Source organism: Elephantulus edwardii, unplaced genomic scaffold (assembly GCF_000299155.1).
Source record: "Elephantulus edwardii isolate Elephantulus edwardi_28Jun2011 unplaced genomic scaffold, EleEdw1.0 scaffold00387, whole genome shotgun sequence".
NCBI lineage: Eukaryota > Metazoa > Chordata > Mammalia > Macroscelidea > Macroscelididae > Elephantulus > Elephantulus edwardii.
The window spans coordinates 944051-955340 of NW_006400137.1; the positions used below are offsets into that span (position 1 = coordinate 944051).

The window sequence follows — 11290 nt, forward strand, 5'->3', positions numbered from 1 at the left end:
CTCCCAAGCATGATGTCCTTCTCCAAGGACCGGTCTCTCCTCACAACATGTCCAAAGTATGTTAGACGGAGCCTCAGAATCCTTGCCTCCAAGGAGGTCCTTACTAGATACTTCATAACTCCTTCACTCCCTCCCTGTGCCCACCAAACTCTGTGACCTCTTGACTTAATCCCCCCCACACCCTTAACTTTCCTCCCATTTCTCCTTTGGACTTTTGCATATATCTTACTAGTAATCTCTCTATTTTTAGAATAATGGGCTTATACAGTACTAGTCAGATTTTTCTTCTTGGCAAGAAAACAACGAAAGAATACCACTTGAAAATATTAATGAGAAGAAACCTTAAAAGAACATTTTTTTAAAAAAAAAGAAAACTTTTCAATAAAAAGAAGTCACTTCTCTTTGTTCTCCAAGAAACCATAGAATTATCATAGACTTGATTCCAAGTCATTGCTCTGACGGCCTAATGGAAATAAACCTGCACTGAAGTCACAAAGGCTTGTGATTTGAATCCGCCAACTGCTTCACAGGAGAAGAATTGGTAATCTCCTCTCACGTGATTTACTATCTCTTAATATCCACTCAGGGGTCAGCTGTGAGCTGGTTCCAACTCAATAACAACAACAGCTTTGCAACTGGCACTTAACTCTCAGAAGCAGATCACTAGGATTTTCTTCTAAGACTTCTCTGATCTCAAGCCACAAACTTACATTAACTGTTTGCTCCACAGAGGGATCCATCCTCTTAAAATAAATACATACACACATACATACATACATGTTGTTGTTATTGTTGTTGTTGCTGTTGTTATGTGCTGTCGAGTCACTTGCGACTCATAGCGACCCTATGTACAACAGCCCTAAACCCTGCTCTATCCTGTGTCAATCGCACTGCCTCTGACACACCCATCCTGATTACCCCAGTTGCTGAATCAATCCACCTTATAGAGGGTCTTCCCCTCTTGCACCATCCCTCCACCCTCCCAAGCATGATGTCCCTCTCCAAGGACCAGTCCCTCCTTTGCAACATGTCCAAAGTATGTCAGACGAAGCCCCAGAATCCTTGCCTCCAAGGAGCAGACTTGTTTAACTCTCTCCAGAATGAATCTGTTTGTTTTCTTGGCAGTCCACGGTACATTCAATACTCTTCTCCAGCACCACAGCTCAAAGGCATAAATTCTCCTTCTATGCTTCCTAATCATTGTCCAACTAGTGATTGCAAAGACCATAGCTTGTATCAGACACACCTTAGTCTCCAGAGAGAAACCATTGCTCTTCAGTACTCTGGAGAGGTCCCTAACAACAGACTTTCCCATTGCAATACTTTTTTTTTTATTTCCTGGCTACTGGTGCCAAGAGTGTTGACCGTGGAGCCAAGTATACTAAAGTTGTTAACAATCTCAATCTCTTCACCATCCATCCTGATGCTGCCAATTGGTCCAGTGGTGAGAATCTTTGTCTTCTTGACAGTCCTTGACAGGCTACAGTCCTTGACCCTCTGCAGCAAGCACTTCAGATCCTCCTCAGTTTCAGCAAGCAGGGTTGTGTCATCTGCACAATGCAGATTGTTAATAAATCTTCCACCAATCCTGACGCCACACTTCTCCTCATAGAGCCCAGCCTCTCGGATAATCTGCCCTGCATACAGGTTGAAAAGGTACGGAGATAGGACACATCCCTGGCATACACCTTTCCCAATTTTGAACCATGCAGTGTTTCCCTGCTTTGTTCAGACAACTGCTTCTTGGTCCAAGTATAGCTTTCACATTAGAACGATCAAGTGTTCTGGGATTCCCATTCTTCTCAGAGTCAGCCACAGTTTGTTATGATCCACACAGTCAAACGCCTTTGCATAATCAATGAAACACAGATAGACATTCTTCTGGTATTCCCTGATTTCAGCTAAGATCCATCTAACATCAGCTACAATATCCATAGTACCATGACCCCTTCTAAACCCAGCCTGGACTTCTGGCAGTTCTCTGCTGATGTGCTGTTCCAGCCATTTTTGGGTAATCATCAGTAGAATCTTGCTTGCTTATGAAATCAATGATATTGTTCTATAGTTTCCACACTCTGTCGCTTTACCCTTCTTTGGAATGGGAACAAATATATATCTCTTCCAGTCAGTTGGCCATGTGGTTGTTCTCAGATTTCTTGGCACAACTTGGTGAGCACATCCAGGGCAGCATCTGTTAGCTGAAATACATCAATTGGTATACCATCTATTCCTGGGGCCTTATTTTTTTGCTATTTCCTTCAAAGCAGCTTGAACTTCTTCCTTCATCACCATAGGCTCTTGCTCATATGCTGTTTCATGAAATTCTTCTGTGTCTGCCAATTCCTTTTGATCTAGTGACTCAGTATATTCTTTCCATCTTCTTTTAATACTTCCTGGATCATTTAATATTCTGCCTAAAACATACATACATAAATAAATAGGTTAACATCATAAATTTAAAGCCTAAGTGCCTTACAAGTCTTAAAATTGCAATCTCGAAACTCTAAAAGCAAAGGAAGAAACCTACAAGAAAAGGAGGAATGGTAACTACAACAGAACAGAGCACTGACTACTTTAATAATGTATTTTGCCACCTGTGTACTTAGTTGGACACACACATACATGCACATGTGTTTTCCTGCTCCTTTCTGTTGTCTCTCTATTTACACAGAGAGAGGAACTATATATCCTATCCACACATATGGCTGCTTCTATTCCGTTTAACCTAAAAAGGTCCCTAGGTATTTTGCTAGTGGTTGACTTTATTCCATTTTAAAATAATTTTCAGCTGACATACGGTTTTAAAGCAACAGAAAATTTGGTGTTTAATGGATTTACCATCCCATTTACTTATGTAAAAAGATTCACAGTAAGGAATTCTGCTAGAATTGGCCACCAGTTTATTTAAGGTTTGTGTAAGATGAAAATAAACAAGTATTAATCTTGAGTACTTCTTTGTGGAATTATGAAAACAGACTGATATAAAATACATCCAGATGTTGATCAGGATGAAGTCAATTGCAATAATAGCTTCAAGTAAAATCAACAAAGGTCATCTAGTCAAGCTGAGTAAAGAAATCTTCAGAACCTCCAGTTCAAAGTGGCAGGAAAGGTGCTGTCATGCCACTAACCTTGACTTGTGTCCACTAATTGTTTAAATCATCTTTGTAAAACAATGTGCAGGTGCACAGATCAATGTAAATGTTGTAAAAGATCAATCTTATCATGTCTTAGTGAAAAGTTAAAGGAGGTCTGGTGACATAGTGGGTAAGGAGCTGTTCTGTCAACCCAAAGGCAAGTAGTTTCAAATCTACCAGCTGAGAAATAGGCAATCTCTTTCAATGTGATTTATGGTCTCTGAAAACCTGCTGGAAAGTCAGCTATGAATCAGTTCTAACGTGAGGCAATAAGTTGTTGTTACTGAGCGTCAAGGTCTTATCTTTTTTAACGTGTTATGTTCTCTTGTCATTTGATATTGAAACAAAAACCATAAATGAGTATTTTTTCCCCATTTAATTTTCTCTCATGGTAAAATAATATAAAACAAAACAAGGTCTAATTCAGCAATTTTTACATGTTGTTTAATTCCATGACAATGTCTCTAGATTTAACAATTATTTTTAATAGTAGCAAAAAGTTTGATTCTACAACGACCTGTGAAAATTATTCTTGTTGCTACACTAACCCAAAACACATATACAGGGATATACATTGGAATTTCTAATGTAAAAACGTCTGAAATAACGTAAATGATAGTGTGTGAAATATTGATTAAATAAACAGTGGTACACATCTACAACGGGATAAAATGCAAACATTAGACTGCAGAGGTGATGCCGCCATGTCATCAAGTGCCTCGTATGGAGCTGAGTGGGTTCTGAAGGTGCTGGGCTTCTTGGCCACAGGCAGCCTCTAGCGCTTGGGATGTAGATAGAGAAGGGTAGAGAAGGGCACCGTGGCCCCCAGGGTGTGTCTACCACCAGAGGGAGACCTCTGCTCCCTGAGGCTGAGAGGCCCCCACATTTTCCCAAGATGAAGCTACATGGTATTGAGGTACCAGGCAGCTGTCTTCCCACAAAGGCACAGGGCAATGGGGCACCTGCCAGTAGCAGGGAAACTGACACAGTGGAACTGCTGAACTGGGACCCCTGCTAGAAGAGAAGGGCAAAAGAGCAATAGTCAAACTAATCAAAACTGAAGAAGAGCAGACATGCCCTGTGCCCCAGGAAGAAGAGGAGGAGATATGGGTACAAACATTTCCCCTGCAAGCCCACTACGTCATGGAGAAGATAGAGGAATTTATGTATAAGGTCTGGGAAGGACACAGGAGAGTCATCCCATATGATGTGTCCCCTGACTGACTGAAGGACAATGAGTATCTGCTGCATGGCCATACACCACCCATGCCCTCTTTCCAGTCCTACTTTAAGAGCATCTTCCTCAACCATACAGAAACTGGCAACATCTGGACTCATCGGCTTGGTTTTGTGCTGTTTCTCTTTTTGGGAATCTTGACCATGCTCAGAACAAATACGGACTTCTTGGCCCTGCTACAGGAGAATGTGGTTTTCAGAATGTTCTTTCTAGCTGCAGTGTCTTAGCTTCTTCAGGCTCTTCCACACCGTCTATTGTCATTCAGAGAAAGTCTCCCGGACTTTTTCCAACCTGGACTATTCAGAGATTGCTCTGCTCATTATGGGAAGCTTGGTCTCCTGGCTCTGTTCCTCCTTCTCCTGCTCTCCATAGGCACTGCTCAGCCACCTCTCCATTGTCTGTATCCTGGGCATTTCTGCCATCATTGTGACATAATGGGACCAAGTTGCCACTCCTAAGCATCAGCAGACAAGAGCAGGAGTGTTCCTGGGACTTGGCTTAAGTGGTGTGGTGCCCACCAAGCATTATACTATTAAGGGCTTAGTCAAGGCCACCACAGTTGGCCAGATGAGCTGGTTCTTCCTCATGGCTGTGATGTACATCGCCAGAGCTGGCATTTATGCTGCTCGCATACCTGAGCACTTCTTTCCTGGAAAGTTTGACGTATGGTTCCAGTCTCATCAGATTTTTTTTCCATATCCTGGTAGTGGCAGTAGCCTTCATACATTTTATGGGGTCTCCAACCTTCAAGAATTCCATTACAGCCTCAAAGGTGGCTATACTGATGACTCACTTCCCTGAGCCTTCTCACCAGAAGGGTAGAGGGGGAACTTCCAAAGTGCTTTTAAAAATAACTTCTTTGCTGAAGTGAGAGGAAGAGTTCAATTTGTCTATTTCCAGAAGAAACCTCTTAGAGAATTCAACCCATTCTCATACCCCTGGACAATACTTCCTTGTCCCTAGCTGGGAAGGGAGTGTGTGGTCCAACTTAGCAACCCCCCTCCCCAGTGAGGCAACTCCCCCTTCACAGAGACAGTACTTTGAAGCTCATGTTGAGATTTTTACTCCCTCTTCCAGCCATTTTAGGGGGGAAAAGATAAACTGGGACTCTGGAAATTTCATTTCTGGAAAATGCCCTTCCCTCTCCCATACTTACTTTGTAACTTGGCTTATAATGGGTCCTCCATTTCTGTAGCACACTTTTCAAAAACAGTGATAACCTGCTCCAATCTTTCTTAGGTCCTGGATCTGCTTACACAGAAGGAAGAACAAAGCTACCAACTTTTACATGCCCAGCTAATCATGGAAGTGTGTACTGGCTTCAAATAACTTGAGTTTAATTTTTCTTTTCTTGGCAGAGTAATGTAAAGTTAAAATGGGAAAAGATATTTAATATTTAATACTAATATTTAAAAATAATTCTACTATCATTGCTATGTATCTTGATGGGAGAACTATGATGATAAAAGAAAGTACAAAAAACACTTGGAAAAAATATGCTAACATTAATAAGGAATTTAGATCTGTTTGCAAACTGCCACAGAAACATGTTTAACATATATTAAACATTAAAGAAACAAATAAGAAACTATGAGGTTTTTATTAATCAGTCTCTCAATTAATTGTCTTTTTCTGATTGTCTATGCAGGGAAAGGTCTAGAAAGAAATCTGTGGTACAGAGGGTGTTAAGGACTTTTTAACTTTTTTTTTTATTTTACTTTTTTCTACTTTATATTTTATATATTGTTTGTATATAAATTATATATTTATTTCATATTTTGTTTGCATATTTTACTTTGAGAATGTAATGCTTTTATAAAAATATTTAAGAGATTAATTAAAAGGAGTAGGAGAGGAAAGAAAAAAGAATGAGCATAGCCTGAAGTGGAAGGGTAACTAATGAGACGTTGAAGATCTTGTTGTGAAGGGGAAATAAGACACCTGTAAAAATACAGACAACCCATGAAAATGTGAGAAGCTAAACAGGCTCCACAAGAGAAATAGTTTTCTTCATTATGCTTTCTTCAATGAATGATTAATTACTTAAAAGTGAAACACTATTTTGTTATATATGTTTAGTGCTTTTTGACAGTGCTAATGACTGATAGCAGTCTCATGTTGCCTAATCCTGGCTTCACATTGAAACTTACTATTTTCTTTTTAAAAAAAATATTCCTGATGGTCTTTATCCATGAAAAATCTCTGAGCTCTATTTTGTTGTTGGTGGTGTTATTATTAAATGGCATGAAGTCAACTAAAACTTAGAGCGAAACTATGATCAAGAAATTGAAACCTTGCCCTAACTTGTGCCATCTTCACAATCTCTACCATGCTCAAATCTATTATTACAGTCACTGTCTATCCATCTGGTAAAATGTCTGTGTTTCTTTTGCTGACCCTTTACCTGTCCTGTGGTAATGTTTTTTACAAAGACGGAGTATTCCTGAAAACTTGCCTAACATCTTATTGAGACCAAAATAAGAAGGTCACCCTGCCTAGGTAAAGCAGACTTTTCTTTGTAAAACTTAAGCACAATCTGGATAACCCTGAGGTCAAGTGCTGAGTTCTAAGTATTGCTTGCAATGTAAAAGAATGTACTATTTTTCTCTATCTTCCAGCTGTGTTTTGGTGCAGCTGCATGGCACTTCTTTAACTATTTCTTTATGTACTCAGGTTTTTATAATATTACACTGCAATATTATGCTAAACATTTTGTGCAAACGTCCCAACACATAACTTCCTTAGGATAAATTCACAGGTGAGAGATCACTAAACAAAATTATACTGGTACCTATTACGCAAATGTTGGTCCCTCTGTCAAGCTTACGTTCAGAAGTGTGTTCAGCAGGGGCCTGAGCAACATTGCTTCTAGGTGTGGCTTTGTTCCTCTGGACAGTGTTTCACATGTTCAGTGCTATTGGCCCCAATACTTTTACTTTTTCTCTTGTGATCTGTGCTTATGCTCCATATTCATTTTAGTTAATTGATGTCTCAGATCAAGTCTCCAGGAAACATATTCTAAGGATTACAAGCAGGAGGTTAGCAGGCTCTGAAGAGCAAATAGGGCCACAACAGAAGCCAACTGAGGTTGAGAAGCAGCAGCATGCTTAGTCTTAGTTTTCTGGGGCGCCATAACAGTTCCACAAAGTGGGTACATTATAGAACAAAAATACGTTGTCTCGCACTCCTAGAAGCTAGATGTCCATAATTAATGTGTCTTTGTGGCTCCAGGGAAATGTCCTGTCCTGCCTCTCCCAACTTTTGGCAGCCCCAGAGATCCATTGACTTATAGCTCAAAATCACAGAGCTGTTCTTTCCAGAGTCCCTTCTCCTTTGATATGGATAGCAATCACACCGGGTTAGGAATCATCCTACTGCAGTTGTAGTTGTGGTTGATGTTGTTGTTTATAATGATGATAATGATATGTGTCGTCAAGTTGCCTGAGACTCATAATGGTACATGTACAACAGTCTTAAATCTTCCTCTATCCTGTGCCAATCTTATTGTCTCTGACACATCTACCCCCAACTACCCCTGTCACTTAATCTATCCATCTCATCAAAGGTCTTCTTCCCTTGTGCTGTCTCTCAATCCTTCCACACATGACGTCCCTCTCCAAGGACCGGTCCTTTCTTGCAACATGTCCAAAGTATGCCAGATGAAGCTTCAGACTCTTTGCCTCCAAGGAGCAGTATGTTCTCATCTTCTCTAGGACAAAACTGTTTGTTCTCCTGGCAGTCCATGTTATATGCAATACTATTATCCAGCACCATAGCTCAAAGGCATTCATAAATTATTCTTCTATTATCCCTAAGCATTGTCCAGCTTTCTGACTCATAGCAAGTAATTGCAAAGACCATGGCCTGGATCAGGCGCACCTTAGTCTCCAGACTGGCATCGTTGCTCTTCAGTACTTTGGAGATATCTCTGACAGCAGACTTTCCCATTACAATTTGTCTCTTAATTTCCTGGCTGCTGGTACCAAGAATCTTGACTCTGGAGCCAAGCAAACTAAAGCTATTAACAATCTCAATCTCTTCACCTAGGACTTCAAGCTAATTTAACTAAGCCATCTTCTTTTGATGACTATTTCCAAAGTCACATTCCCAAGTATGAGAATTAGAGACTTTAACATACAGTATTAGTGAGGAGAGACACAATTAAATCTGTAACAAACTCCCAGTGGTTTTACAGGAGCCAGAACAGCCCTTCAGAAATGTCAGTCACTGGACACAGACTACCCTTAAGACAAGGAGAGGGCCACCATGGTTTTTCTTTTCTTTTGGAAAAGCAGCACTCTCAAGCCTGGGTGATTCCTAGAAGAAGTCTAACCAGTGGATGGTGAGCAGCCATCACTGTTGGAGCTAGGGAGGAATGAGTATGGGACTGCGCTGGAACAACTTATACACTATTACTTTGGTGCTACCATTTTGCATATTGATTTGAAATAGTTCTTTTTTTTATATGTCAGTAATTTTCCTAATTTATTGTTATTTTCAATTTTATTTTAGTATTTTCACCCTCAATAACATGATTGACACAATGATAAAACTGACTCAAGCATGTCAGAGATGGTGAGAATGGTGAAGGATAAGGCAGGGTTCAGATCTGTTGTTTGTGGAATTACTATGAGTCAGAGTCTATTAAATGGCACTTAACAACAACTTTTATTAAGAAAAACTGTATCTGTTATTTTAGATAGTCAGTTTAGTGAGTCCCTTGAAGATTTCTGATCCTAAGATTCTATATTGAGGTACCTCCTCCATCCCAAGATTATAAAATTACTTTCCCAGATGTCCTTCTAATGCTTTTATAGCTTTCTTATCTAAGTATTATAATCTGATAAGGATCTATCTTTATTACTGTTGTTGGTTTTGCTGTCAATATTTTGCCAAATAAGTAATTAGTCATGCTAATATATTTTACCGAATAATAACTTCTTGCTGATTTGGAATACCATTTCCTTCTATATATTTGCATCTGTTTCTGAATGAACGTTTGTGCCCCATCGCTCTCCACTGATCTGAGGTTAATTCAAGGCTATTCTGATCACTGAAACATCATGAAATACTTTAATAACTATACAGCAATTACCAGATAATTGTCCTCTTATTTTCCAGAATTTTCTTGGCTTTTCTTACTTATTTTACTTCCAGATGAACTTCAGAATCTCTTGGTTAGGTTCTGAAATCATGTTGCGGTATTGAGTACCTGCATATTACCACACTTAGCTGTCATATTTATCACACTAAATATATTAATCCTGGAGATAATTCTGTAGCTTTATTTTTAAGTGCTGTTTTTATTATGTCTTGGTATCAGATTTATACTGCATCTTTTAAAGGCATTTGGCATTTCTACTTCTTCCTGCAACAGTTTCTGGAACCATTTCAGTATAATAATTATCTGTTCCTTAAATTTCAGCCAAATATTCTATGTTGTTATTTTTACTCTCTTTTTACTCCCTAATAGTCTGTAATTGCATTTCTAACTTTCTCTTTGACATAAAGAGTTGTTGGAATTTTTTTTCATTTCCACCCAAGATGTTTCATTGTGTCTGATTAACCTTTTGTCATTCATTACTAGTTTTGTTCCAATTAAAAACACTTCTGAACAAGAATTCTTCTATGACCCATGTACATAGCTCTGTAAACTTTGCGATACACTATCTTCATCTGTTCCCCTTCAGTTACCATATTAAACATATATAAATGTTCCTGTATCTAACCTCATCCCTGTGTTGATCATGATTGCACCTCTGAGATGTTTCTTTACATTGTGAGAGAGTTTTTACTTTAGTGCTGTGCTTTAATGATCATACAGCAATGGCCAGTCAGCTATTTGTTTACACAAGTCTCTGTGATATCTAATCTATCATTGTTTCTTTTCAGTTTTCTTTATTTCTGTAACTATGGTTTCCAGTTTAAGCCCATCAATTCATATTCCAGATAGTCTTCATTCAAATAGTCAGAATAAGCTTAAATTCTTCTTAAGAATTTAAAATAAAGGTTTCAAATGATCTCATCTTTTTTCTTGAAGGACTTGTGTGATTAAAATGGCTAAACATTAAAATAAAATAAAATAAATAAATTAAAAAATATTTGTAATGAAAAAAAATGGCTAAACATTAAACTACTAGCCAAACTAGGGTTCTCTGATGGCACTCATAGTCCCTAGGAAGTTGTACTGCTAACTCAATAGTCACATCTCTCTGACAGTTCAAATCCATTACTGATTCCAAAGGAGAACTAAGGACATCCCCTCTCGTGCAATTTACAGTACCAGAAATCCAATCAAGAGTCAACTATGAGTCAGTTCCATTTCAAAGGCAATGAAAGGAAAACTAACTGAAATATTGTTTGTTCTAACTCATCCAAAGGTTTATTGGATGGCAGACCTAACAATGTGCTTCTAAAAGATCTCAACATTAAAATCTCTTAGTACAGTTCTGTACCATCCACATGAGGGTTACTATGAATTAAAATCTGCTCAACATGTTCATTTCCTAAAGGAATATTTGCTCTGATTCCAGATGTAAGCTTCCCATCCCTTGAAGTAGGTAGTGATATTTTCTGCCTGCTTATTCCCACAAGAAGGGAACATCGACGGTGTAGTTTACAAAGTGTTGTGCTACTAACCAGTATGCTGTTTGTGTCCAGGATTCCAATCCACAAGTTGCTTCATGGATGTAATATGGGCAGTCTCTCCTCATTGTGATTTACAGCCTCAGATACTCGATAAAGGGTTACTGTGACTCAAAGCCAACTCAACAGCAGGACTTTTGGTTTTGGGGTTTTTTAAAGTTATAACTGCAAGAATCCTTGAGTGTTAAATCGCATTTTAATCACACAAAAAGGTTAAAGTGTTCAGCTGCTACCAGAGCTGTGTCTGGAAGAAAGGCTTGGGGGTCTAAAT

At 38.9% G+C, this 11290-nt stretch overlaps 1 pseudogene; it reads left to right on the top strand.

Annotated features, from left to right (window-relative positions):
- The first annotated feature begins 4032 nt into the window (after positions 1-4032).
- Positions 4033-5175, top strand: LOC102847590 (annotated as a pseudogene).
- The last annotated feature ends 6115 nt before the right edge of the window (positions 5176-11290 follow it).